Below are 26,976 nucleotides of genomic sequence, written 5' to 3' on the forward strand. Positions count from 1 at the left end.
CCAAGAATATATAGGAAAAAGAGAAGGGAAAGGGAGAAACTAACGTTTATTAAATTTATTTGGGGAGATAAGGCACATATATGAAAAGTTGATTGACAAAACACAATACAGGATATGATGTTGACAAAATGAGTAGAACTATAAAGTTTGTGCTATAGGACCTTAAAGGAAAGTGATTTCTGTAGGCTGGGCTCATCAGGAAAGGCTTTACAGAGAGGGTAGAATTTGAGTGTTAAAGATTAGACAGCATTTGGATTGGTGGCAAGCAATGAAGAGACAGAAGGTACAAGGAAAGTCACAAATAATCAGGAGACCTCAAGCTAAGTGATGAAGAAAGTAACCTGGCTCCATAAAAGAGTTTGAATTGTAAGGGACTGGATAGGAACTCCTTGAAGTTAGGGACTTCATAACCTTTATTTCATTGTTTTCTGCATCCCTAGCAAAGTAAAGTTACATATAGATGATTGTTTGAATCCAAGGGTACAACTAACATTTGTTGAATGACTATTATTATATTCCAGGTGATTTACAAGCACTGTCATATTTAAGAGTCATAATCACTTTGTAAGTTGTAAATATTAAATTACCCCCATTTTACAGGTGAGTAAACTCAAGCACAGAGAATCCCAAAGTCACACAGCCAGTCAGTGACAGAATCTGGCTCCAAAATCCAAACCCTTAACCACTGTACCACCCAGTGTCTCTCCTATGATCCTACTTACTTTTCAATTTGTAGACTTTTTTAAGGTCCATTTAAAAGAAAACTTCTCAGTTCCTGTGCCTCTTTCATCAGAAATAGAATGATGGAAAAACATGGATAATACTCTGGCATGGGGATCATTTCCCAGCTCTGCCACTGGGCTCAATGTACGACTTTTGGAAAGTCCCTTCTCTTCTCTGGAGCTCAGTTTCAATTCCATGATCTCTAAGCTATCTTCAGCTCTAAGGTGTGATGATCACACTTGATACTGAGGAGTCAGAAATCAAGCTGAATAATCACAGCTTTATATCTTTCACCAAATGGCTCGTTTCCTTTTTTGGAAGATATTGATATATTTTAGCATCCACTGTAAGCTTACATTTATTAATACACTTTCCGTATCCTGGAACCAAATTTCTTTCTTCAAGTATCCTCTCTAGGTACACCAGTTGCTCCCTCTTATAACCTCCACCTAGCATTTTGACCACCAAGCTATAAACAACCTATTCTCACACTTGTCATTTGCCTTTACTCAAGAATAAGAATCCTAGGTCTCATCACTGAAAGCATAAAACATAATATACTGAGTCAGGGAGGGGCTACTCTTTTGAGCACCTAAGCATTTTTCAAGAGACTTGTTCCTCCTGTTTCTAGATAAGAAGGGAATGGCCATGCCCTCAGCTCCTGGAAAACTTAACTTATGCAGTAATATCATGGATATTCATTTTACTACTTTACCTGCATTGTACAACCCTGAGCCCTGAATTGGTTCATGTCCCTGAAATATTCCAGGTCTCCAATCAATCAGTTCAATTCAGAAAGTATTTCCTGAAGGTATGCCTCAGGCAAGGTATTGTGGAGGGATATAAAGATAAATAAAACATGGCCTCTGCCCTCAAGGAATTTGCAGTTGTACGGAAGGATAGGAAAAGCACACAAGTCTAACACAAGATTTAGTGTGCTCATTGCTATAAAAGTTATGTTAGCAATTACATACCTAGGTAAGCTTAGCCCTGTGCTAAGTACTGTGTGGTACACATGTTAGTGTGTGATTGTCAGTGATGCTTAAACAATATTGATATCAATATCAGTATATCAATAAAGGAGGTAAGTGTATGGGCTATAGTGGTGAAAGTTTTGAGGAAGAAATAGGACTTCAGCTAGATGTTATTAGGATGGGTAACATCTGGGTAGATGCTAGGAAGAAAGAAATGGCATTCTATGTAAGAAGTGTGACTTGAATGTGGTAAGAACACTAAGGAGGCCATCCATTCCTATGTACTGGGTGGGCATTGTGGGTTGTGAGCAGTAATATTAGAGAAGTAAGATGGCCACATGGTAGAGGGTTTTGTAGTTTTGCTACAGGAGGGAATAGATATTAATTTTATGATCTTCAGTGATATTAATATAATGAAAGATAAATTTTAGAAAAGTTACTCAGGTAGTAGCATGCAGGATATATTGAAATGTGCAGAGACAGGAACGAGAAAAAGCAATAAGTAGTTGAGCATGTGTCACAGTGGCTTCCAGGGGGGTGTGACACTAGAAATGGAGAAGAAGGATTAAAGCCAGGAGACATTTTAAATAACTGGAAACAGTCCCAGTGACTAGAGAGATCTGGGAGTCATTCATATAGAGATGGTGTTTAAACCCATGAATGGTGTAGGAGATAATCAAGAGAGAGAATAAAGCTAGGGAAAGGAGATAAGATATAAAAGTTGGCATCACCTAAGCAACGTTGACATGCATTCATGTGGACAAGGAAATCAATGGAAAAGAGAAATTCAGAGGGTAAAAGATAAAACCTAAAGGACACTCATAATTCAGGAAAGAGCATTACAAAAATACTGTGAGAGAGTATTGCCCTATTTTACAGATGAAAAAGTTGAAGCTGGGGAGGTAAAGTCACTTATGTAAGGCAATAAAGCAGTCACAACTCAACCTAAGTTCTTCAAGATTCCACATTATGTCCATTTCCCTATTCTTTCCAATCTCTGAGAACCAATGGCTACAAAGAAGTGTACATATACTGTTATGGTCACTTCCCATAGTATCAAAGGTTTATGTAGGAATATAGGATTTTAAAGGAAGGGAGGAGAGCTAGGAGGATGAGACAGGAAGAGAAACAGAGCTTAGCCAGCATACACTAAGACTAACATGACATCATTCTTGGTTCAAGTAAACATTTATTGAATAATGGTGAAAATCACTACAGCATAGGCAATAAGAGCAGGTGGGGGTAGTGAAAGCAGTATAGGTGCAGATGGTAGAATGAGAAAGTAAATTGTTTTCCTAAATTCTGCATTTGCCTTCTGTTATGCAGAACCTGATGTTTTTGAAGTACCTGCATTCTTTCAATTTAGTCCTCACCTGACAATGGCTCTACCTTTGCCATCTTAGCTTAATCTCATCTGGGAGTGAAACTATGAAGGAAGTTGATAATCGAGTTTCTCAGCTCAAGTTTCAATGTCTGCAAGACTGATTTTAATTTAAATAATTGCTAAGGGGAAGTGTTCTGTGCCAAATAGAAGTGTGGATTGCAATGGTAAAGAGTAAAAGAAACCCATTCAGCAGAATACTAAAAGCCAATTTCTGAAAAGGTGCACTACCAAACCATACCTACAAAGTTCTGAAACAGCCAACCGTCAGGAGGAAACAAGGCAAATAGTGCATTGAAGTTCCAGAATTGTCTTTTACACTTATCAATTGCTTTCTTGGTAGAAATGTATAGGTAAGATGAGATGTATGCTCAAGCACTTTCTCCCTCTTTTTCTCTTTTGGGGTGTTTGACAAACATAAGTAATTCTCTGTATATCCTTCACTGAAGAGCTGGGCCAATACAACTGCTTTTTGTTCAGACTTAAGGGCAAGAATACCCTAGGCCCAGGATTCCAAAGAAGACAGAATGTTGTGCCCACTATGATTCCAAAGACAGACATTCTAAGAGCCAGTTTTTACTTTTCCACTCTTCCTGGAAGAAAGCAGACTTGTCTCTGGAGTGTGCCTGGTTAACTCAGTGGCATGAGAAGTTGCCAGCCTGCTGTGGCAAGGGTAACCCACCCTGGCTGGCCTCTTTCTTCTGGGATCCAGACCTCACACTTATGGGAGCACTCCGAACAGCACATCAATTTCATAAAGGAGAATGTACTAAGCAGAAGCTATAAGGGACTACCACTGTCAACTTTTTTTTATCTCAAAGTGCTAAGTATATTATAATGCAAGGAATATAAAGAAAGTGATTATCTGTACATTAGGCAAGCTGATTCAGAGTGTACTTTGCTCCTCAAAAGGCTGGGTGTTGAAAACAAGAACATTTGTACCATAAATGATGTTGCTTGTTGATTCCAAAGCCTCTTATTTTCTGGATACTTCATTCCTTTTTAAAAACACAACAACACCTAAAGTACTATAACAGCTATCTCAATTATGTCCAGTGGAATAACAAGACAGGGTAATTCTGTGAGTAGCAAGACCCAAAACATTCTATTAAAGACAAATGATGTTGAACTGTCATCACAGGTACTTAAGTCAAATACCAGCCACTATTATAGATCAGATAATGCTGACAAATAAAATGATCTTAGTTCATAGTACAGCAGGCTGGCAACTCTTGAAATGTAAATGCTTGGACTGGTTACAAATGCTTCAGTATATAGCACATCAGTCTTTAGATATTTGTGGATGTCCGCTGCCTCCAGGAATTGACTGAGAAAGAAACATGCCAATAAATGAATACCCACCCATACAAGAGAAAGGGACATTTGTTTACTTCACTTTTCAACCTTACAGATTATCCAGAAGGATCATCATCTCTTGCTGTGGAAACGGAAACGTAGCAGTTTTCACATTTCCTGCATCTGTCAAACAGGTCAGTATTCTGAGGGAGGCACATAGAGTACCACCTGGACTGCTAAGAGGCAGTCTGGGGAGCAGAACTGGAAAAGGAGTAAGTTATCACCCTGGCAAACAAGATGTTGAATTCTTCCCTCTTGTATTATTCACGTAAGCAGAAGTTCTATACATAATTTCCCTGTGTATTGTACTGAAAAAGACTCCCTTACTCCCTGTAAACTCACAATGTTCACTTTGGCTAAAAGACCCCAGAGTATCCAGGAACAGCCATATTATGTCAGTTAATAACCTACTCTTACCCACTAACAGGCAAAAAGCACCATCCCTACACTCCAACTTTCCCCAAATGCTACTAATTTGTCCATCAGTGGCAGGCAGCCTTACACATGGGATTCTCTTTGGCCTGGTAAAAAGCTATAAACCCTTCTCTTTGAAACATTGACAGGTAAATAAACCCAATGTAATTCAGTATTAAAAGGAAAACTTTAGTAGTAAAAATACCATGGAGCTTGAAGCTCTGATCTGATAAGCCTTCCAATTCTGTTCCCATGAAAAAGCTGCCAATTATTCAGAAGCCTATCAATTTGTGGGCTCTCAGGTCTTCACTTCTTTACCTTACAGAACCCTGCTGTGCACCAGTATAGGTACTATATAAGACCTATACTGGTGCACAGTATATATATGACAGTCACTTTGCTATGTACTTTACATATGTTATCTAATTTAATCCTCACAACAACTCTGTCAGGTGAATGTTACTATTCCCATTTTACTTATGAGAATACTGAAATCCAGAGAAGTTAAACCACATATCTAGCTAGTCAGTGGATAACCTAAGATTGCAACACAGGTCTGTCTGACCTCAGATCATGCCCTGTCCACTATGGCACTACATTTAAAAACCTGACTTGGGATATTTACTTCACCTTCACTTATAATCAAAGGTTTAAAAGAGGGAAGAATTGGGCTTCCGTGGTGGCGTAGTGGTTGAGAGTCCGCCTGCCGATGCAGGGGACACGGGTTCATGCCCCGGTCCGGGAAGATCCCACATGCCGTGGAGCGGCTGGGCCCATGAGCCATGGCCATGGAGCCTGCGCGTCCGGAGCCTGTGGTTCGCAACGGGAGAGGCCACAACAGTGAGAGGCCCGTGTACCGCAAAAAAAAAAAAAAAAAAAAGAGGGAAGAATTAAATCTGTCTTCTTATCCAAAGCCCTGATGAAATGTGTGACACTTGTATGGTATTAGAACCTAGATTTCAGATATCCATGGTGCTTATCTCTCTCATTTTCTTATTTTAGCATTTTACTATGGGTATTCTTTGACATGTCAACAGACGTTAAAGGGGAAAAAGTTACCTGGTGAAATAAATTTAGGAAACCCTGTATCAAAATTAGAGAGTTATCTTTAGCATAGGAATTAAGCAAATAAGTTTTGTGACTCTCCAAGAAGGATGTATAGTAGCCCTCTGAACTTATTTGACTGAACTTATTTTCTTGTGTGCAGATCATGGAACTTTGTCTTTAGTGCAGTACTTCTCAAGACTTAAAATATGCTAAGGAATTTTGTGAATCCCCTAAAGTGGAATAAGTTTTTTCCAAACTTATATGACCATGTAAGCCCTTTTTTTTCAGAATATCTTGGGTAAATATTAAGTCATAAAATATATATATATATATATTTTTTAGATTTCATTTTATTTTTTTAACATCTTTATCGGAGGATAATTGTTTTACCTTGTTGTGTTAGTTTCTGCTGTATAACAAAGTGAATCAGCTATACGTATACATATATCCCCATATCCCCTCCCACTGGCATCTCCCTCCCACCCTCCCTATCCCACCCCTCTAGATGGTCACAAAGCACCGAGCTGATCTCCCTCTGTTATGGGGCTGCTTCCCACTAGCTATCTATTTTACGTTTGATAGTGTATATATGTCCATGCCACTCTCTCACTTCGTCCCAGCTTACCCCTCCCCATCCCCATGTTCTCAAGTCCATTCTCTATGTCTGTATCTTTATTCCTGTCCTGCTGCTAGGTTCTTCAGAACCTTTTTTTTTTTTTTAGATTCCATATATATGTGTTAGCACATGGTATTTGTTTTTTTCTTTCTGACTTACTTCACTCTGTATGACAGACTCTAGGTCCATCCACCCCACTACAAATAACTCAATTTCGTTTCTTTTAATGGCTGAGTAATATTCCATTTTATATATGTGCCACATCTACTTCATCCATTCATCTGTTGATGGACACTTAGGTTGCTTCCATGTCCTGGCTATTGTAAATAGAGCTGCAGTGAACATTGTGGTACATGACTCTTTTTGAATTATGGTTTTCTCAGGGTATATGCCCAATCCAAAAATGGGCAGAAGACCTAAATAGACATTTCTCCAAAGAAGATACACAGATTGCCAACAAACACATGAAAGGATGCTCAACATCACTAATCATTAGAGAAACACAAATCAAAATTACAATGAGGTATCAGCTCCCACCAATTAGAATGGGAATCATCAGAAAATCTACAAACAACAAATGCTGCAGAGGGTGTGGAGAGAAGGGCACCCTCTTGCACTGTTGGGGGGAATGAAAATTGATACAACCACTATGGAGAATAGTATGGAGATTCCATAAAAAACTAAAAATAAAGCTATCATATGACCCAGCATAAAATATATTTTTGATATGATTCCCTAGGTAAGCAAAATTGCCTTTAAGCAATGCTTTTCCCAGGGCACTCTGTTCAAATAAATTAACTGATTAATTTTGTGGGAATAACAGAGTCATGTTCTAATAATAATAGAAAAGTATTTGGGAACACAGGAGGGAAGAATGGGGCAAACATTTCAACGTTTAACAAGATATGAAGAATTTTTTAATGTACATAATTACTACAGTATTGTTTGAAAAGGCCCCAAACAGAAAACAACTTAAATGTCTATCAATATGAGAATGGTTGAATAAGTTATGTATGTCTATAGACAGGCTGAATGGATACAAAAACAAGACCCGTATATATGCCGTATGTGTCTCTAGTTCTGGAGGGACCCACTTCAGACCTAGGGACACGTACAGACTGAAAGTGAGGGGCTTGAAAAGGATATTCCATGCAAATGCAAATCAAAAGAAAGCTGGGGTAGGGCTTCCCTGGTGGCGCAGTGGTTGAGAGTCCACCTGCCAATGCAGGGGACACGGGTTCGTGCCCCGGTCCAGGAAGATCCCACATGTCGCGGAGTGGGTAGGCACATGAGCCATGGCCGCTGAGCCTGCGCTTCCGGAGCCTGTGCTCCACAATGGGTGAGGCCACAACAGTGAGAGGCCCGCGTACCGCAAAAAAAAAAAAAGAAAAAGAAAGCTGGGGTAGCAATTCTCACATCAGACAAAATAGACTTTAAAATAAAGACTATTACAAGAGAAAAAGAAGGACACTACATAATGATCAAGGGATCAATCCAAGAAGAAGATATAAGAATTGTAAATATTTATGCACCCAGCATAGCAGCACCTCAATACATAAGGCAAATGCTAACAACTATAAGATCGGATCATTGCAACAAAAAGAATAAAATACCTAGGAATAAACCTACCTAAGGAGACAAAAGTCCTGCATGCAGAAAACTATAAGACACTGATGAAAGAAATTAAAGGTGATACAAACAGATGGAGAAATATACCATGTACTTGAATTGGCAGAATTAACAGTGTGAAAATGACTCTACTACCCAAAACAATCTACAGATTCAGTGCAATCCCTATCAAACTACCAATGGCATTTTTCACAGAACTAGAACACACAATTTCACAGTTTGTATGGAAACACAAAAGACCCCAAATAGCCAAAGCAATCTTGAAAAAGAAAAACAGAGCTGGAGGAATCAGGCTCCCTGACTTCAGACTATACTACAAAGCTACAAATAATCAATACAGTATGCTACTGGCACAAAAAACAGAAATATAGATCCATGGAACAGGATAGAAAGCCAAGAGATAAACCCACGCACATATGGTCACCTTATTTTGATAAAGGAGGCAAAAATATACAATGTAGAAAAGACAGCCTCTTCAATAAGTGGTGCTGGGAAAACTGGAAATCTACATATAAAAGAATGAAATTAGAACACTCCTTAACACCATACACAAAAATAAACTCAAAATGGATTAAAGACCTAAATATAAGGCCAGACACTATAAAACTCTTAGAGGAAAACATAGGCAGAACACTCTATGACATCCATCACAGCAAGATCCTTTTTGACCCACCTCCTAGAGAAATGGAAATAAAAACAAAAATAAACAAATGGGACCTAATGAAACTTAAAAGCTTTTGCCCTGCAAAGGAAACCATAAACAAGATGAAAAGACAAGCCTCAGAATGGTAGAAAATATTTGCAAACGAAGCAACTGACAAAGGATTAATCTCTAAAATATACAGGCAGCTCATGCAGCTCAATTACAAAAATCAAACAACTGAATCCAAAAATGGGCAGAAGACCTAAATAGACATTTCACCAAAGAAGATATACAGATTTCCAACAAACACATGAAAGGATGCTCAACATCAATAATCATTAGAGAAATGCAAATCAAAACTCCAATGAGGTATTACCTCACACCAGTCAGAATGGCCATCATCAAAAAATCTACAAGCAATAAATGCCAGAGAGGGTGTGGAGAAAAGGGAACTCTCCTATATTGTTGGTGGGAATGTAAGTTGATACAGCCACTATGGAGAACAATATGGAGGTTCCTCAAAAAACTAAAAATACAACTACCATATGATCTAGCAATCCCACTACTGGGCATATACCCTGAGAAAACCATAATTCAAGAGGAGTCATGTACCACAATGTTCGTTGCAGCACTATTTACAATAGCCAGGACATGGAAGCAACCTAAGTGTCCATCAACAGATGAATGGATAAGGAAGATATGACACATATATACAATGGAATATTACTCAGCCATTAAAAGAAACAAAATTGAGTTATTTGTAGTGAGGTGGATGGACCTAGAATCTGTCATGCAGAGTAAAGCAAGTCAGAAAGAGAAAAACAAATACCATATGCTAACACATATATATATGGAATCTTTAAAAAAAATGGTTCTGAAGAACCTAGCAGCAGGACAGGAATAAAGGCGCAGATGTAGATAATGGACTTAAGGACATGGGGAGGGGGAAATGGTAAGCTGGGACAAAGTGAGAGAGTGGCACGGTCATATATACACTACCAAATGTAAAATAGATAGCTAGTGGGAAGCAGCTGCATCACGCGGGGAGATCAGCTCGGTGTTTTGTGACCACCTAGAGAGGTGAGATAGGGAGGATGGGAGGGAGACACAAAAAGGAGGGAATATGGGGATATAAGTATACGTATAGCTGATTCACTTTGTTATACAGCAGAAACTAACACAGCAGTGCAAAACAATTATACTCCAATAAAGATGTTTTAAATAGATAAAAGAAAAAAAGAAGTATGTATGTCTAAATTATTAGATATTTTATACATTTTTGTTCTCTTCTGAAAAGTTTTTAAACTTATTCAACTGCACTAGAAAGAAATGCAAATTAAAATAACCCAAAATATCCATTTTTTACACTAAAGCAGCCAGTTTTTACAATGTTGGCAAGAACACGTTGAAACACATGCTTTTATATGCTGCTGATATAAGGTTAAAATCTCAGATAAATTTTTGAGGGCAAAATATATAACATATATCAAAACCTTAAATGGCCCATGCAATTTTATCTGATAACTCCATTTTAGGAATGTATTTTAATGAAATAATCAGAGAACTGTATGACTATTCACCATTAATTTATTATAATACCAGAAAATTGGAAACAAAACTAAATATCTAACAATAGAGGAATAGTGAAATAAATTATTAAATATTATGATGAACTATTATGTAGTGTTAAAAGTAATTATTTTGAAGAATAATTGATAAGATTATGTGGAAAAGCTGTATGAATGCATTTAATTCTAAAATTTTATTAAGATATAATTCACATACCATGTAATTTGATCACTTACAGTATACAATTCAGTTGTTTTTAGGATATTCACAGTCATACAACCATCACCACAATCAATTTTAGAACATTTTTATTGTCCCCAAAAGAATCCCCATACTCATTAACAGTCACTCCCCATTCGTCCACTCCCACCCCTAGGAAACCACTAATCTACTTTCTGTCTCTATAGATTTGCCTATTCTGGACATTGAATAAAATCCATGATTCCATGGAAACATATGATATGTGATCTTTTGAGAGAAAACATTTGTAAATAAAATATTTGATAGGAGGCTTGTATGCAGAATATATAAAGAACTCTTACAATTCTATAAATGAAAAGATAATACAACCATTTTAATGAGCAAATGATTTGAATAGACATTTCTCCATATACAAATGATCAATTAGCACATGAAAAATGCTTAACATCATTAGCTATTAGGGAATACAAATAAAAACCATGAGATACCATTTAATTTCCACTAGGATGGCTATAATCCAGAAGACAGATAACAAGTGTTAGTGAGGATGTAAAGAAATCGGAATCCTCATACATTTCTGGTGGCAGTGTAGAATGATGCAATCACTTTGGAAACAGTTTGGAAGTCCTTCAATATGTTAAGCATAAAATTACCATATGCCCCAGCAATTCCACTCCTTCGAATATAACCAAGAGAAATGAAAACATATGTCCAAACAAAAACTACTGCATCAATGTTCACAGCAGCATTATTCATAATAGCCAAAAAGTGGAAAGATCACTAATACCCATCTACTGATGAGTAGATAAATAAAATGTGTCATATCCATACAATGGAATGTCATTTGGCAACCAAAAGAATACATGCTACAACATGGGATGGACCTTGAAAACATTATTAAATTATATTTTTAATTTAATTAAAAACATTTAAGTATTAAAGTATTTCTACATATGTAGAAAAACACTGAAAGGAATTATACCAAAAATATAAGTAAATACAAATTTTTTACATGGGTTACTTCCTTCACTATCAAGCCTTAATACTTCAGCCTCTCTCTTGCCAATATTTTTTTCTCCCTAACTCCATTGCTTTAGCCAGCAAAAATCGAAATTCCAGATTTAATCCAGCTGTCTGCCTTCTCCATTTCTATACTCAGGCTGCTGAGAACCACTACAAAAATAACACAACTGATTATAAATACTGTTTGCAGCTGATTAGAAATAACACAACTGAGACTACACATTTGTGGCCTCCAACCTTAACTGGCCTGTTAAGTCTTCACTATTTACCAGTAGTTTTTTCCTTTATTAACCACAACTTCATATAGTCTCTCATATCCCTCCTATCCCATATCATAATGAAAGTCCTAACACATGAAATAGGGCTAAAAAAGGAGATTAAAGTCACTCTAATTGTAAAAGAAGAAGTAAAATTATCTCTGTTTGCAGATGTCATGATTGTCCACATAGATCATCCAAAGAATCTACAAAAACTCCTAGAACTAATGAGTGAGTTTATCAAGTTAACAGCATACAAGATCAATGCACAAACATCTATTATGTTTCTATACACTAGCAATGCACAACTGGGAAACCAAAATCAAAAACCCAATACAATTTACAGTAACTTCAAAAAATTAAATAACTAGATATAAATGTAACAGACCATACACAATATCTGTATGCTGAAACTTGTAAAACACTGATGAAGAAAAGCATGGAAGACCTAAATAAACAGAGATACATACTATGCTTATGGGTCAGAAGACTCACTATAAGTAAGATGTCAATACTCCCTAAATTGTAGACAACTTTAATATAATCCTAATTAAATTTTTTTTATTTTAATCAAATATTTTGTAGAGATAGACAAGCTTACACTAAAATTTAAATGGAAAAATAAAGGAACTAGAATAGCCAAAACAATTCTGAAAAAAATACATAACTGAAGGACTCAAACTGTCCAATTTTAAGACATACTATAATGCTACAGTAGTCAAGACAGTGTGTAGTATTAGCCAAAGGACAGACCCATAAGCCAATGGAACAGAATAAAAAATAAAATACAGAAATAGACCCATCTAAAGATTCTCAACTGATTTTTACACAAAGATACAATGGTAATTCAATGGAGAAAATAGTCTTCAACAAATAGTGATAGACTATTTGGACATACCTATACTATTACACCTCACAACATATGCAAAACTTAACTCAAAATGGATCATAGACCTAAATGTAAAATGTAAAACTATAAAAATATCAGAAGAAAATGTAGGAGAAAATCTTTATCACTTTGAGTTAGGCAAATAGTTCTTAGATATGACATCAAAAGTAATATACATAAAAGAAAAAATTTACAAATTGGACTTCAACAAAATTAAAAATGTATTCTCTGAGAAGAACATTGTTAAGAGAATAAAAAGACAAGCCACTGACTGGGAGAAAATATTTGCAAAACACATATCTGATAAAGGACTTGTATCCAGAATATGTAAAGTGCTCTAAAATCTCCAAAGTAAGGAAACCAACACAATAAAGTAATGGGCAAAAGTTTTCAATGGACACTTCACCAAAGAAGTGGAAATAAACGTAAGAAAACATGCTTGATGGCGTTGCCAAGATAGCAGAGTAGGAAGACCCTGAACTTATCTCCTCTGATAGACACACCAAAATTACAACTACTTACAGAGCAGCTATCTATGAGAAAGATCTGAAGCCTAGCAGAAAAGATTTCCTACAACTAAAGACATAAAGAAGGAACCACAACGAGATGGGTAGGAGGGGCAGAGATGCAGTATAGTCAGAATCCACACCCCCAGGTCAGCGACCACAAATGGGAGGAATATCACAGTCATAGAGATTCTCCCCAAGGAGCAAGGGGTCTGACTCCCATGTCAGGCTCCCCAGCCTGGGCATCCTGCACTGGGAAGACAGGCTCCCAGAACATCTGACATTGAAAACTATCAGGGCTTAGGTTGAGAGAGCTGGAAGGCTGTAAGAAACAGACTCTGCTCTTAAAGGGTACATGCAAAATCCCACATATTCCAAGTCCCAGGGCAGAGGCAGTAGTTTGAAAGGAGCCTGGGTCAGACCCACTTGTTGATCTTGGAGAGACTCCTGGAGAGACAGGGGACAACTGCTACTCACCTGGGGAATGGAGACAGTGGCAGCAGCCATTGGAGACCTCATTTTATCATGATAATACCAACACTGGCAAGCACCATTTTGGAATCCTCCTACCAGCCTGTTAGCACTGGGGACTCAGCCCCACCTACCAGCAGCTCCAAACCCCTCTGGGCCATACAGCCAGTCATGTAGGAAGCCTAGCCCACACTTCAGTGGGCCCACAGCTACTGCACAAGGCATGGCCTCACAGCCAACCAGACTGGGATCAAGACCTACCCACCACCACACCCCCAGTAGTTAGCCCTGACACAACAGAATGGCACATGCAGCCCACATGGGGGCACCCCTAGAGCATATAACACTGGTGACCTGTGGGGAGCATGCTGCTGGGCCCCATAGGACATCTCCTACATAAGGTCACTTCTCCAAGATTGGGAAACATAACCAACCTACCAAATACATAGAAATAAAAACAGCAAATTAGGCAAAATGAAGTGACAGAGGAATATATTCCAAACAAAGGAACAAGATAAAACCCCAGAAGGAGAACTAAATGAAATGAAATGGAGATAAGCAATCTACATGATAAAGAGTTCAAGGTAATCATAATAAAGATGTTTAACAAACTCAAGAGAAGAATGGATGAACACAGTGAAAATTTCAACAAAGGGTTAGAAAATGTAAAGAAGAATCAAATACAGTTGAAGAATACAATAACTGAAATAAAAAACACTAGAAGGAGTCAACAATAGATTAGATGACACAGAGGAATGGATCAGAGATCTTGATGACACAGCATAGTGGAAATCACCCAAGCTGAACAAGAAAAAGAAAAAAATGAGCTTTTAAAAAAATGAGGATCGTTTAAGAGACCTCTGAGACAACGTCAGCATACTACATTCTCATTATAGGGATCACAGAAAGAGAAGAGATACAGATAAAGGGTTAGAGAACTTATTTGAAGAAATAATAGCTGAAAACTTCCCTAACCTGGGAAAGGAAAAAACATCCAGATTCAGGAAGCACAGAGGGTCCCAAACAAGATGAACACAAAGAGGTGCACACCAAGACACATTATATCTAAATGGCAAAATTAAAATAAAATGAGAATCTTAAAAGCAGCAACAGAAAAGCAACATGTTATGTACAAGGGCACTCCCATAAAGCTATCATCTGACTTTTCAGCAGAAACTCTGCAGGCCAAAAGGGATTGGCACAATATACACAATGGCACAATATATGATGAAAGGAAAAAAGTTACAACCAAGACTACTCTACCCTTCAAAGTTCTCATTCAGATTTGAAGAAGTGATAAAAAGTTTTACAAAGCAAAAGCAAGAAGAGTTCAGCACCATTAAACCAGCTTAACAAGAAATGTTAAAGGCACTTCTCTAAGCAAAAAAGGCCATAACTAGAAATATGAAAATTATGAAAAGAAAAATCTCACTGGTAAAGGCAAACATGCAGTAAAGGTAGTAGAATAACCACTTATAAATCTAGTAGGAAGGTTAAAAGACAAAAGCAGTAAAATCATCTATATCCACAATAAGTAGTTATGGGATACACAAAACAAAAAGATGTAAAATATGATGCAAAAAACAATAAACACTGGGGGTGTGGAGGAGTAGAAATGTAAGATGGTTAGAATGCACTTGAACTTAAGAGATCATCAACTTAAAATAATCACATATATAGAGGTTGTTATATATGTACCTCATGACAACTACAAACCAAAACCATATAATAGATACGTACACAAAAAAGAGAAACACTAAAGGTAGTCATTAAATTATAAGGGAAGACAGCAAAAGAACAACGGAACAACAACAAAAATAACTACAAAACCAACCCAAAACAGTTAACAAAATGGCAATAAGTAATACCTATCAATAATTACTTTAAATGTAGATGGAGTAAATGCTCCAATCTAAAGACATAGAGTGACTGAATGGATTAAAAAGCAAGACCCGGGGCTTCCCTGGTGGCTCAGTGGTTGAGAGTCTGCCTGTCCATGCAGGGGACACGGGTTTGTGCCCTGGTCTGGGAAGATCCCACGTACAGTGGAGCAGCTAGGCCCATGAGCCGTGGGCACTGAGCCTGCACGTCCGGAGCCTGCTGCTCCGTGATGGGAGAGGCCACAACAGTGAGGCCACAACAGCATACAGCAAAAAAAAAAAAAAGCAAGACCCATACATGTTCTCCCTACAAGAGACTCAACTTCAGATCTAAAGCCACACACAGACTGAAAGTAAGGAGATGGAAAAATGTATTCCATACAAATGGAAGCTAAAAGAAAGCTGGGGTAGCAGTACCTGCATCAGAGAAAATAGATTTTAAAACAGAAGTGTAAGAGTGTTACAAGAGACAACAAAGGACATCAACATAGTAGCACCTAAATACATAAAGCAAATATTAACAAACATAAAGGAGAACTTGACAGTAATGCAATAATTGTAGGGAAATTTACCACCCCACTTACATCAATAGACAGATCATCCACACAAAATAAACGCTGGCCTTAAATATGAATATGTTCAATAATATTGTAATAACTTTGTATGGAGACAGATGGTTACTAGACTTATCAGGGTGATAATTTCATAATGTATGCAAATGTCAGATCACCATGTAGTACACTTGAAGCTAACATAATGTTGTACATCAACTATATTTCAATTAAAATAAATTAAAATTGATTGTGAATATTCTATGAAATTAGTGCCAATAGTCATTAACATTTGAAAACTGGTAGTATGGCAGTGGAGTTACTTTTAAAAAACAGATATCCATGGGACTTCCCTGGTGGTGCAATGGTTAAGAATCTACCTGCCAATGAAGGGGACATGGGTTTGAGTGCTGGTCCGGGAAGATCCCACATGCTGTGGAGCAACAAAGCCCTTGCACCACAACTACTGAGCCTGCGCTCTAGAGCCCGCAAGCCACAACTACTGAAAGCCCACACACCTGCGTGCCACAACCACTGAAGTTCGTACGTCATAACTACTGAAGCCCACGTGCCTAGAGCCCGTGCTCCACAACAAGAAAAACCACCACAATAAGAAGGTCGTGCACTGCAAAAAACAGTAGCCCCTGCTCGCCACAACTAGAGAAAGCCCACACACAGCAACGAAGACCCAACGCAGCCAAAAAATAAATAATTTCTTTTAAAAAAAAAATAAAAATTGTAATAAATAAATAAAATATAGATATCCATTGAGGAGGCAGGGGGAAGGAAAGCTGCTCAGTATCACTAGCCATTAGGGAAATGCAAATTAAAACCACAAGGAGATTCCTTTATACCCATACTGGAATGGGTAATATTTTTTTTTACATAGGGATAATTCCAAGTGCTGATAAGGATGCAGAACAATTGGAGTTCTCGTACATTTCTTGTGGGAATGCAAAATAGCTCAGGTACTCTGAAAAACAGTTTGACAGTTTCTTATAAAGTTTCTTATAACGTTAAACATACACTTAGCATATGACCCAGTAATCCTACTCCTGCATATTTCCCCTAGAAAATGAAAACCTGTGTTCACACAAAAATTTGTATATGAATGGTTATAGCAGCTTTATTTATACTAGCCCAAACCTGGAAAACAAAAGAAATGTCCTTCAATGGGTAAAAAGTAAACAAAGTATACTACTCAGCAATCAAAAGTAATGAACAATTGATACTCATAGCAACATAGATGAACCTAAAATGCATTATTGTAAGTGAAAAAATCCCAGTTCATAGCACAGGGAATGTAGTCAATAATATTGTAATAACCTTTGTATGGTGCATAATTTATAAAAATATCAAATCACTATATTGTATACCTGAAACTAGTATAATATTGCAAGTCAACTATACTTCAATTAAAAAAACAAAAATAGGGCTTCCCTGGTGGCGCAGTGGTTGAGAGTCTGCCTGCTGATGAAGGGGACACGGGTTCATGCCCCGGACCAGGAAGATCCCACATGCCACGAAGCGGCTGGGCCCGTGAGCCATGGCTGCTGGGCCTGTGCATCTGGAGCCTGTGCTCCGCAACGGGAGAGGCCACAACAGTGAGAGGACTGCGTACTGCAAAAAAAAAAAAAAAAAAAAAAAAAAAAATTTAAGGCTATGTGCTATATGATTCCATTTGTATGAAATTTTGGAAAAGGCAAAAATACATAGAAAACTGATCGGTAGTTGCCTGGCTTAGGGGGCTGAGGAAGTTCTACATTGTATCTGAGATGGTTGTTACAAGATTCTATCCATGTGTAAAAGCTCACAGAACTGTAGACCAAACAAAAGTTAATTTTACTACATTTAAATTTAAAAATTTTTAAAAATCCTTCTCTCATGCTTCTCTGGAACTTCCTACACACTTCTTCGTCCCACCCCTACCATCAGACATCTCCTTCTTAAGACAGTGTCTTCCCAAACTTTGCTAGGTTTTCTCCTGACCATCACATAAATCTACTCATTCCTTAAGGAATCTACCCATTTCTTGGCTAAAGAGCATATGTATGCTGATAACTACTGGATATGTATCTCCAGCCCAGAACTCCTTCCTGAGTTTCAGACCTGAATAACCAAGTGCCTTTCAATCTCACCCACCCCAAAATCCATTTCCTGTTTTGTTCCTTCTCCTTCATCTCCCACTCACATCTAATTATTCACTGAGGTGTGTTGATTGTACTTCCTAAATATCTCTGGAAGCTGTGTACTTTTTCGAGCCTGATTACCATGACCCCAGACCATGTGTCTGTCATCTGTGTTACTGCAATAGCTTTTTAACTGATTTTCCTGATTCCTGTCTTGCCCCTCTTCCAGTCCATCCTCCATATTGCAACTAGAATGATGAAAAACTTAAATCTGTGTAATGGCTCTTTTGTTGGTTTCAGCAGAGTCAGAACTCCTTAACATGGCTTACAAGCCCTTTTATTATCCAGCCCCTGCTCATCTCTCCAGATTCTTAACTCTGAAGCTTCCTCTCCACCAGTTCTATCCCCACATTCTATACTTGAGCCACACCTCAACTTCTTTCAGCCCCTCAAACATGCCACTGATGCTTCCCATGATTGGGATGCTTCCTCAGCAAACTCCCGCCTCCTCCATTCCAGTCTGCTTCAGCTGGCTATATAGTATTTTTTACCCTTTTATTTATTTATTTTTTACATCTTTATTGGAGTACAATTGCTTTACAATGGTGTGTTGGTTTCTGCTTTATAACAAACTGAATCAGTTATACATATATATATGTTCCCGTATCTCTTCCCTCTTGCGTCTCCCTCCCTCCCACCCTCCCTATCCCACCCCTCCAGGCGGTCACAAAGCACCGAGCTGATCTCCCTGTGCTATGCGGCTGCTTCCCACTAGCTATCTACCTTACGTTTGGTAGTGTATATATGTCCATGCCTCTCTCTCGCTTTGTCACAGCTTACCCTTCCCCCTCCCCATATCCTCAAGTCCATTCTCAAGTAGGTCTGTGTCTTTATTCCTGTCTTACCCCTAGGTTCTTCATGACATTTTTTTCTTAAATTCCATATATATATGTGTGTTAGCATACAGTATTTGTCTTTCTCTTTCTGACTTACTTCACTCTGTATGACAGACTCTAGATCTATCCACCTCATTACAAATAGCTCAATTTCGTTTCTTTTTATGGCTGAGTAATATGCCATTGTACATATGTGCCACAAACCCTCAGAATGGGAGAAAATATTTGCAAATGAAGCAACTGACAAAGGATTAATCTCCAAAATTTATAAGCAGCTCATGCAGCTCAATAACAAAAAAACAAACAACCCAATCCAAAAATGGGCAGAAGACATAAGTAGACATTTCTCCAGAGAAGATATACAGACTGCCAACAAACATATGAAAAAATGCTCAACATCATGAATCATTAGAGAAATGCAACTCAAAACTACAATGAGATATCATCTCACACCAGTCAGAATGGCCATCATCAAAAAATCTAGAAACAATAAATGCTGGAGAGGGTGTGGAGAAAAGGGAACAACACTCTTGCACTGCTGGTGGGAATGTGAATTGGTACAGCCACTATGGAGAACAGTATGGAGGTTCCTTAAAAGTCTATAAATAGAACTACCACATGACCCAGCAATCCCACTACTGGGCATATACCCTGAGAAAACGATAATTCAAAAAGAGTCATGTACCACAATGTTCATTGCAGCTCTATTTACAATAGCCTAGAGATGGAAACAACATAAGTGTCCATCATCAGATGAATGGATAAAGAAGATGTGGCACATATATACAATGGAATATTACTCAGCCATAAAAAGAAACGAAATTGAGCTATTTGTAATGAGGTGGATAGACCTAGAGTCTGTCATACAGAGTGAAGTAAGTCAGAAAGGGAAAGACAAATACTGTATGCTAACATATATATGGAATTTAAGAAAAAAAATGTCATGAAGAACCTAGGGGTAAAACAGGAATAAAGACACAGACCTACTTGAGAATGGACTTGAGGATATGGGGAGAGGGAAGGGTAAGCTGTGACGGGGCAAGAGAGTGGCATGGACATGTATGCACTACCAAACCTAGAATAGATAGCTAGTGGGAAACAGCCACATAGCACAGGGAGATCAGCTCGGTGCTTTGTGACCAGCTGGAAGGGTGGGATAGGGAGGGTGGGAGGGAGGGAGACGCAAGAGGGATGGGATATGGGAACAGATATATATGTATAACTGATTCACTTTGTTATAAAGCAGAAACTAATAAAAAAATGTATATTAAACATAAAAGAAAAGAGAAAAAACTATGAAGAAAATTTAAATCACCTGTAATCCCACCACCTGAAGATAACTCATGTTAACATTTTGTTATATTCCATCGATATTTTATATGAATATATTTGTTAAACATTGAGAGCATATTGTGTTCAGTTTTGAATTCTGCTTCTGTCACTAATGCTGAAAATAAATTCCCCTTACATCAAGGTGCTATTGTTTACTTAACCAATTCTCTGCTGTCCAACATTAAGATTTTATTCAGTTTTTCACTATTATGAGTAAGGCTGCCAATAATATCATTGAACTTAAACATTTTTCCTCATTTATAATCATTTTCCTATGATAGGCTCCTAGAAGCAAAACTACTAATATGAACTTTTTAAAAGACCATTAATATATATGGCCAAATTGTTTTCCAGAAAGCTTATACTAATAATAGCTGCTTGAGTACCTACTATATGCCAGATATTGTTTTAGTTAGGTTTTGTTATGCCTGTTTTACAGATGAAGAAACTAATTTTTCCAGAATCACAGAGATAGCAAATAGCAAAGTTAGAATTCAAATTCAGAATTGCCCAATTTCAAAGCTTGTGTTATTTCTTGTGAATTTCAGAAATAAATATTTTTGCATTATCAAATTATTATGTATGTGTACTAGAGTAAATGTGGAAAATACAAGTAGAAAGTAGAGAAAATGAAAATAAATTACCCATGAATCCACCACTTCCAACAACTTAGTGTATTTCATTGGTCTTTGTTCCAGATAATTATTCTGGGTTAAAAATAAGTATAACTTTGTATATATAATTTTGCATCCTGCATTTTTCACTTAATATTTTTCAATGCTGACCCATACTCTTCAAAAATATATAACAGTTGCATATTATTGTCAATGAATGTTACCATGTGGATATTTACAGTAGTTTAGCTCACTTGTGAATTTCTTTTTTTCATTCCCAGGACCCTCTATCTCCAATGAAGCTTACAGAGTTCAGTGTTGGGAACCATTCTAATCGTCAGAATAAGTCACCATGGCAGATTGGAAGCTTCACAATTTGAATGCATCCCATCAAATACTTGCTGTGCAGATAGATGTTTCAGGACTTTACAGGTTATTTAATTTACTAGCTGAACTCATCTATCTGGTAGCAATTAATTCAAGCCAGTCTTCCTCTGCTTCTTTCTTCATTTCCCCTCTCCCCATCTGTGAAAGCCTAAATGTAACATATTTATCTTTCCAGAGGCTCTTTTCATTCCTCTTGTCAGGTAAAGGGGAACTCAAAAGACTTCCGTGGTATCTTTAACTCCCCTAGAAAGACTGTTAATCATAGAGTCTTTGTTTTATTGAGGGGAATCAGACTAGCTTGCTGCTTGTACACATGTGCATTTATAAGCACGCATATGTGCAGCATATTTACACAAAATTCTTCTGTGGTGTTGTGAAAATTGAGGCTTAAAAAAATCTGAAGTTTTTATTCAATCATATTTTTTTAAATAGCAATTTAAATATTTGCTGAGCTGTGAACACCTTCCCTATATCAGGTACCTAAAATTCAAGAGGGAGATTCAACACTGTGATCAAGGTCCTCAAATTGGGAATTGAACAACTATGTAAAACCTGTTCTCTGTCATAGATGTGTGGTATTCCTGAAAACACCACAGCTAAGAGAGAAGATCAGATCAGATTTCCATTTTATTTAGCATAATGATTGGTGTTTTAAAGACTTTTAATGCCACACTGTGGTAAAATTCTCCAATAACGTTTATTCTTTTTTCTGCTACCTAGCTTTATTTTAGCCTTTATGAATTACTCTTATGATGAAAGAAAAACTATAAGCCTAAGTTATGGACCATTGGCTTTAAGGGGTTTAAGGATGATGTTCAGGTTAAATTACAATACTGTTAATAAGGGTGAAGTTTCACAGTTGAAATTAGCCTAAGGATTAGCACTAAAGATAATTTTTTCACAACAGGGATTAGTGTACAGATAGTGAAAAACCTAACAGTAATATGCCAATTCTTTCTCCTTTTTCTTTTCTTTTTTTTCTTTTAGTTCCAGTAGTAGTGCAGCCATTAAGATAGTTTACATCCATTTCCCAATTTATTTATAATAAGCCTTTATTTTAGTCCTAGTGCCTGAATCAATGAGTATGGACATTAATGCTGCTTCTCTATAATAATAATACCTAAGAGTATTGATGGTTTTCATTTCTCAGTCAGTCATAGTGCCCAGCTGCTAACAATAGAAGTCCCAACTCTTACAGAGATCAGTGAGTTAGAGGCATCGTACTGATATCAAGTTGTTGAGCTCCTAGAGGGATGTTAGTTTTGCTAAATTATTCCCCCTAAAACCTTTTTGAGTAAAAAAGAATTGCCTGCCACAAACAATTCAGTGTTCAGATTCCAGTAGAGCTGTGAATGTGAGCAATTCAGCTACTTAAAGCAACAAAAGACATGTTCATTTGAATCCTCTAGGTAATTTTGGTCACGGTAAGACTTTCAGCATAAATTAAATGGATTGTGATTGTGGCCAGCATTTCATTTAAAAGGATACTAGACATGACTAAATCTATTAGGGCCAGGGACTGTTTCTCAAACTCAGATGCCAAGAACCAGCCTAGAGGACTATGCACACTGGGTTTCATGAAGAAATCGTGTATGTTCAGATGGGAAGATACTTTTTCCCCTTCCTCTTTCCCTTTAAAACTCTCTTGTTTGGGTTAATCTTGAAAGCATATTTGATCATCCACATGGTCTTATGTTTGACAAGCCTTGCCTTATATTCATATAGAAATGCACCTTTCCTAAAGGTAGGGCTGTTGCTTACTCCACAGCCAGTAGGCCTCAAAGCAATCTTTCCCATCCATCATCTTCTGCCAAGAGTTTAGGCAGAATAGCCGCTAACTATGATTCAAAGTCAGGAAGGAATCAAGAACTTATTTAATGAATAGAGTGTATCAGCACTCAGCACTCATAGAAATCAGGTCATAAAAGACAGTGTCAGGGAACTACGAAAAGGCACTGGAAGGGTAAAGCTCAGGAAAGCTATAATGCAAAGTTGATTGTTTAATGTCTTACAGACTTACACTGTCTTCAAAAGGCCAAATAAATCAGGGTTTTACCTGGGGGCTTAAGGAAATAAAGAAACCCTATTCCTATCTCTGAACCTTTATTCCAATAGCTTATAGATTCTGATAATTCTCTATAATAATAATACCTAAGAGTATTGATGGTTTTCATTTCTCAGTCAGTCATACTGCCCAGCTGCTAACAATAGAAGTCCCAACTCTTACAGAGGTCAGTGAGTTAGAGGCATCGTACTGATATCAAGTTGTTGAGCCCCTAGAGGGATGTTAGTTTTGCTAAATTATAGGTCATTGAGTATTGACTTCTGTACCTAGACACCACCACCCCCCAATTGGTTGACTATTTATAAGGAAGACAGACAGGTTTGTTTGATAATTAGCATACCCTGATCTGGCTCCTTTGCTTGCTTTTCCTTGGGGCCGCATCCAATAACCTCTATGGGATCTCATTCCCCAATCTTTGGTACCCAGCTTCCCCATTTGCAAAACAAAGACACTCGTTAGGATCATACAGGTGAAAGGTGCTATGTAACTCCCCAGTGCTCTTATATGTCCTTCATTGCAGGAATGGAATGCAAAGTTTAACCAGAACAGTATTTCTAAACAAATCAGTGTGCTCCATTCTTTCTTCCACACTCTCATTGATGATTTGTTCTTGCAGAACTTAGAGTACCTTATTAATGTTATTCCATTCATTCCAACAATGTCCTTGGAAAGAGGTGGAATAGAAGTGATTTTCCCCATGGTACAACCTTAAAAATTAAGGACAAGGGCTTCCCTGGTGGCGCAGTGGTTGGGAGTCTGCCTGCCGATGCAGGGGACGTGGGTTCGTGCCCCAGTCCGGGAAGATCCCATGTGCCACGGAGCGGCTGGGCCTGTGAGCCATGGCCTCTGAGCCTGCGCGTCCGGAGCCTGTGCTCCACAGCAGGAGAGGCCACAATAGTGAGAGGCCGGCGTACCGCAAAAAATATATAAAAAATTTAAAAAGATAAATAAATAAATAAAATTAAGGACAAAAGAAATGAAGCACCCTCCAAAAGCACATAGCTGTCTGGGACAGAACTCACAGTTGCCATGTCCAGTGCACCGTTAGAGTGACTTGGCTTCCCAGTACTCTGGGATAACCATGAAGCAGCTTAGAACACTGAGAGCAATTGGGGCAGGACCACATTTCAGAAGAGTCTCACTTTGTCCAAAATCTGAAAGTATGCAATTTATACAATTCTTATTTTCTATGTGATAGAAATGTAATATGTGCCTCTTTCCCCCTCTGGCCCCATGTGACACATATATTTCACACTGTGTGGCATCATCCAGTGCCATTATGTCCTCTGGCACCCATAGAGCCCACTCTCAGGATTGTCTTTGCCAGAGAAAAGAATGTGCTTCCTCATGTTTATGCCAAGTTGCACAAAGTGTAGACATTGAGATTAATGAAGATTTAAGCACAATCCTAGCAGGTGTAAGAATATTGAATATACATTATTGTAACGTGCATCTGAAATTTAATATGGCCCAAATTCATAGGAATGTAACCGTCATGCAAAGCCTATCCCTTTCACCTATCATCACACATATATATCTATACATGTGTGCACACACACAGTGCTCCCAAAGCAGGCTGCCTCGTCATCAGGAGCAAATACTTTAAAGGAATGAGTCTCTGTCCTCTTAGAAAAACGTCCAACAACAGTCACTGCAAGTTAAGAATATTCCATTCATACATTCTAAAACTTCTGCTCCTAGAGTAGCTAAGGTACTCAGTTGGTGCCAAAGACATGTTCTGTGCCTCTATCAGAGTCACAGAAGGCAAGTGACAAGATTGTTAGACCTTTCCACAAGCCTCATGTTCTTTGAAAATTCATGAGTTCCATCCAATCAGTAGTAAATAGTTTATGAGGTATGGTACATCTGCATTTCTTTAACCAGAGCTATAATGTACCATATTAAATTGTAGTCTTTTGCATGCAGGTATTGTGTAATATAATAATGAATGGATGGCACCTAATAGCATGCAACCCATGACCGTTTACTTTCCCAAAAGGGCTAGGGCTGTGTCCCACACAGTGTTCAAAACTATTAAATGTATTATTTGAAGCAGTCTAGTATATGGCCATCAGCAGATTGAGTTAGACATGAATGTAATATAACAGGAAATAGATTCTTAGTAGGGAATGGTGTTAAAGGGGAAAAAAACAGTAACATAAGATGCATTTAAGGAATAATGGCTGTCATCCTGCTGGCTAAATCAGCAAAGGGATGCAGCAGGAAAGCTTGTACTGGGTCTTGGTAATATATGAAATGCATTGGAGACACAGAAAAAGAAAAGCACTGGAGACCTCAGCAGTTAAGCTCAAGTTGCCAATTTGCTACAAATCCTTTTTTCTACCAATCTGCCCAAAGTAATTGTATATAATATTCTTAAAACCATGTGTCTTGCTACAAAAATACCCACAAATACTGACCAGCTTTATCTTCCTAAGTTCTTAATTAAAAGCATATGCATAAAATTGTCATTTCTTTTCTATATTATGGAGTCGTTAAACAATGTTGGCAAAGGCTAAAATTTCAGACCACCTTGATGGAAGCTTCTATACTTCTCATTTCATGGGTATAATAGTGGAGTTTGTTCACTCCCAGGTTGATTTGTATGGGGTATGTAGACTCCTCTTTAACATCTCATCTTCCAAACACCCCCCATCCCTGTGCTCAGTGTTTCTTATGTTCCTACATGGATATTAGTTGGGAAATTATCATCAATGGCTTTTAGATAGAATGCTGACTAGTCTAATGTCACTTAATCAAGTTCAGTCTGCTCAGCCTCACACATCTTTTGCCTTTCCCTCTGTTATTGTGATAACTAAAAAGAAAAAGAAAACGTATATGTCTAAGGGTGATATGAACTCTGGTTTCCTTTTTCTTACAGTGAAGACTATGTTTATTATTCTCCAGATGCATGTTAACTGAAAAAAAATACAGTGATGCTGAGAAAAGATTACAGTGGTCCACTTGCTCCTAAGTTATATCTTACCCTCAGAGAAACATTTGGAGAGACCCTTATTCATTAAGCCTCAGATAAGCTTCCCCTCAATAGATGCTTCATTTGCACAAAAAAATCATTTTCAGACAGAATTAGCCAACAAGAAGGCAGAAGTCATTGAAAATGCAGAGCACTGAAAGCTGAAGTTTGGAACAAAATTGCTGACCATGACTAAATAATAATGGAGAATCACTTTGGAAAGGCCCAACCTGTAGAGGTCAGACTTAACACAAACCAGAAAGAAGTATTTTATTCCACTTCAGCTTATTTTAAAAGTACTTACTTTGACTAGGTAGACCTCAGAACATCTCAGTTGAAAAATCCCATTTCATTTATTCCAATGCATCAGCTACAAACAGCTTTAATTTGCATAACAAACACAATGTAAAAAATTCAAATACCAGAAACAAAGGTAGCTGATGATTCTA

At 37.7% G+C, this 26,976-nt stretch overlaps 1 long non-coding RNA gene across 1 annotated transcript; it reads left to right on the forward strand.

Annotated features, from left to right (window-relative positions):
- The first annotated feature begins 4,401 nt into the window (after window positions 1-4,401).
- Window positions 4,402-24,516, forward strand: LOC308608708. The gene is made up of 2 exons (XR_014014216.1): window positions 4,402-4,568; window positions 21,383-24,516. It is a non-coding gene; the product is annotated as an uncharacterized lncRNA (long non-coding RNA).
- Window positions 24,517-26,976: the final 2,460 nt, after the last annotated feature.

The sequence above is a fragment of the Mesoplodon bidens genome (genome assembly GCF_964165515.1).
Source record: "Mesoplodon bidens genome assembly, chromosome: X".
Lineage (NCBI taxonomy): Eukaryota > Metazoa > Chordata > Mammalia > Artiodactyla > Ziphiidae > Mesoplodon > Mesoplodon bidens.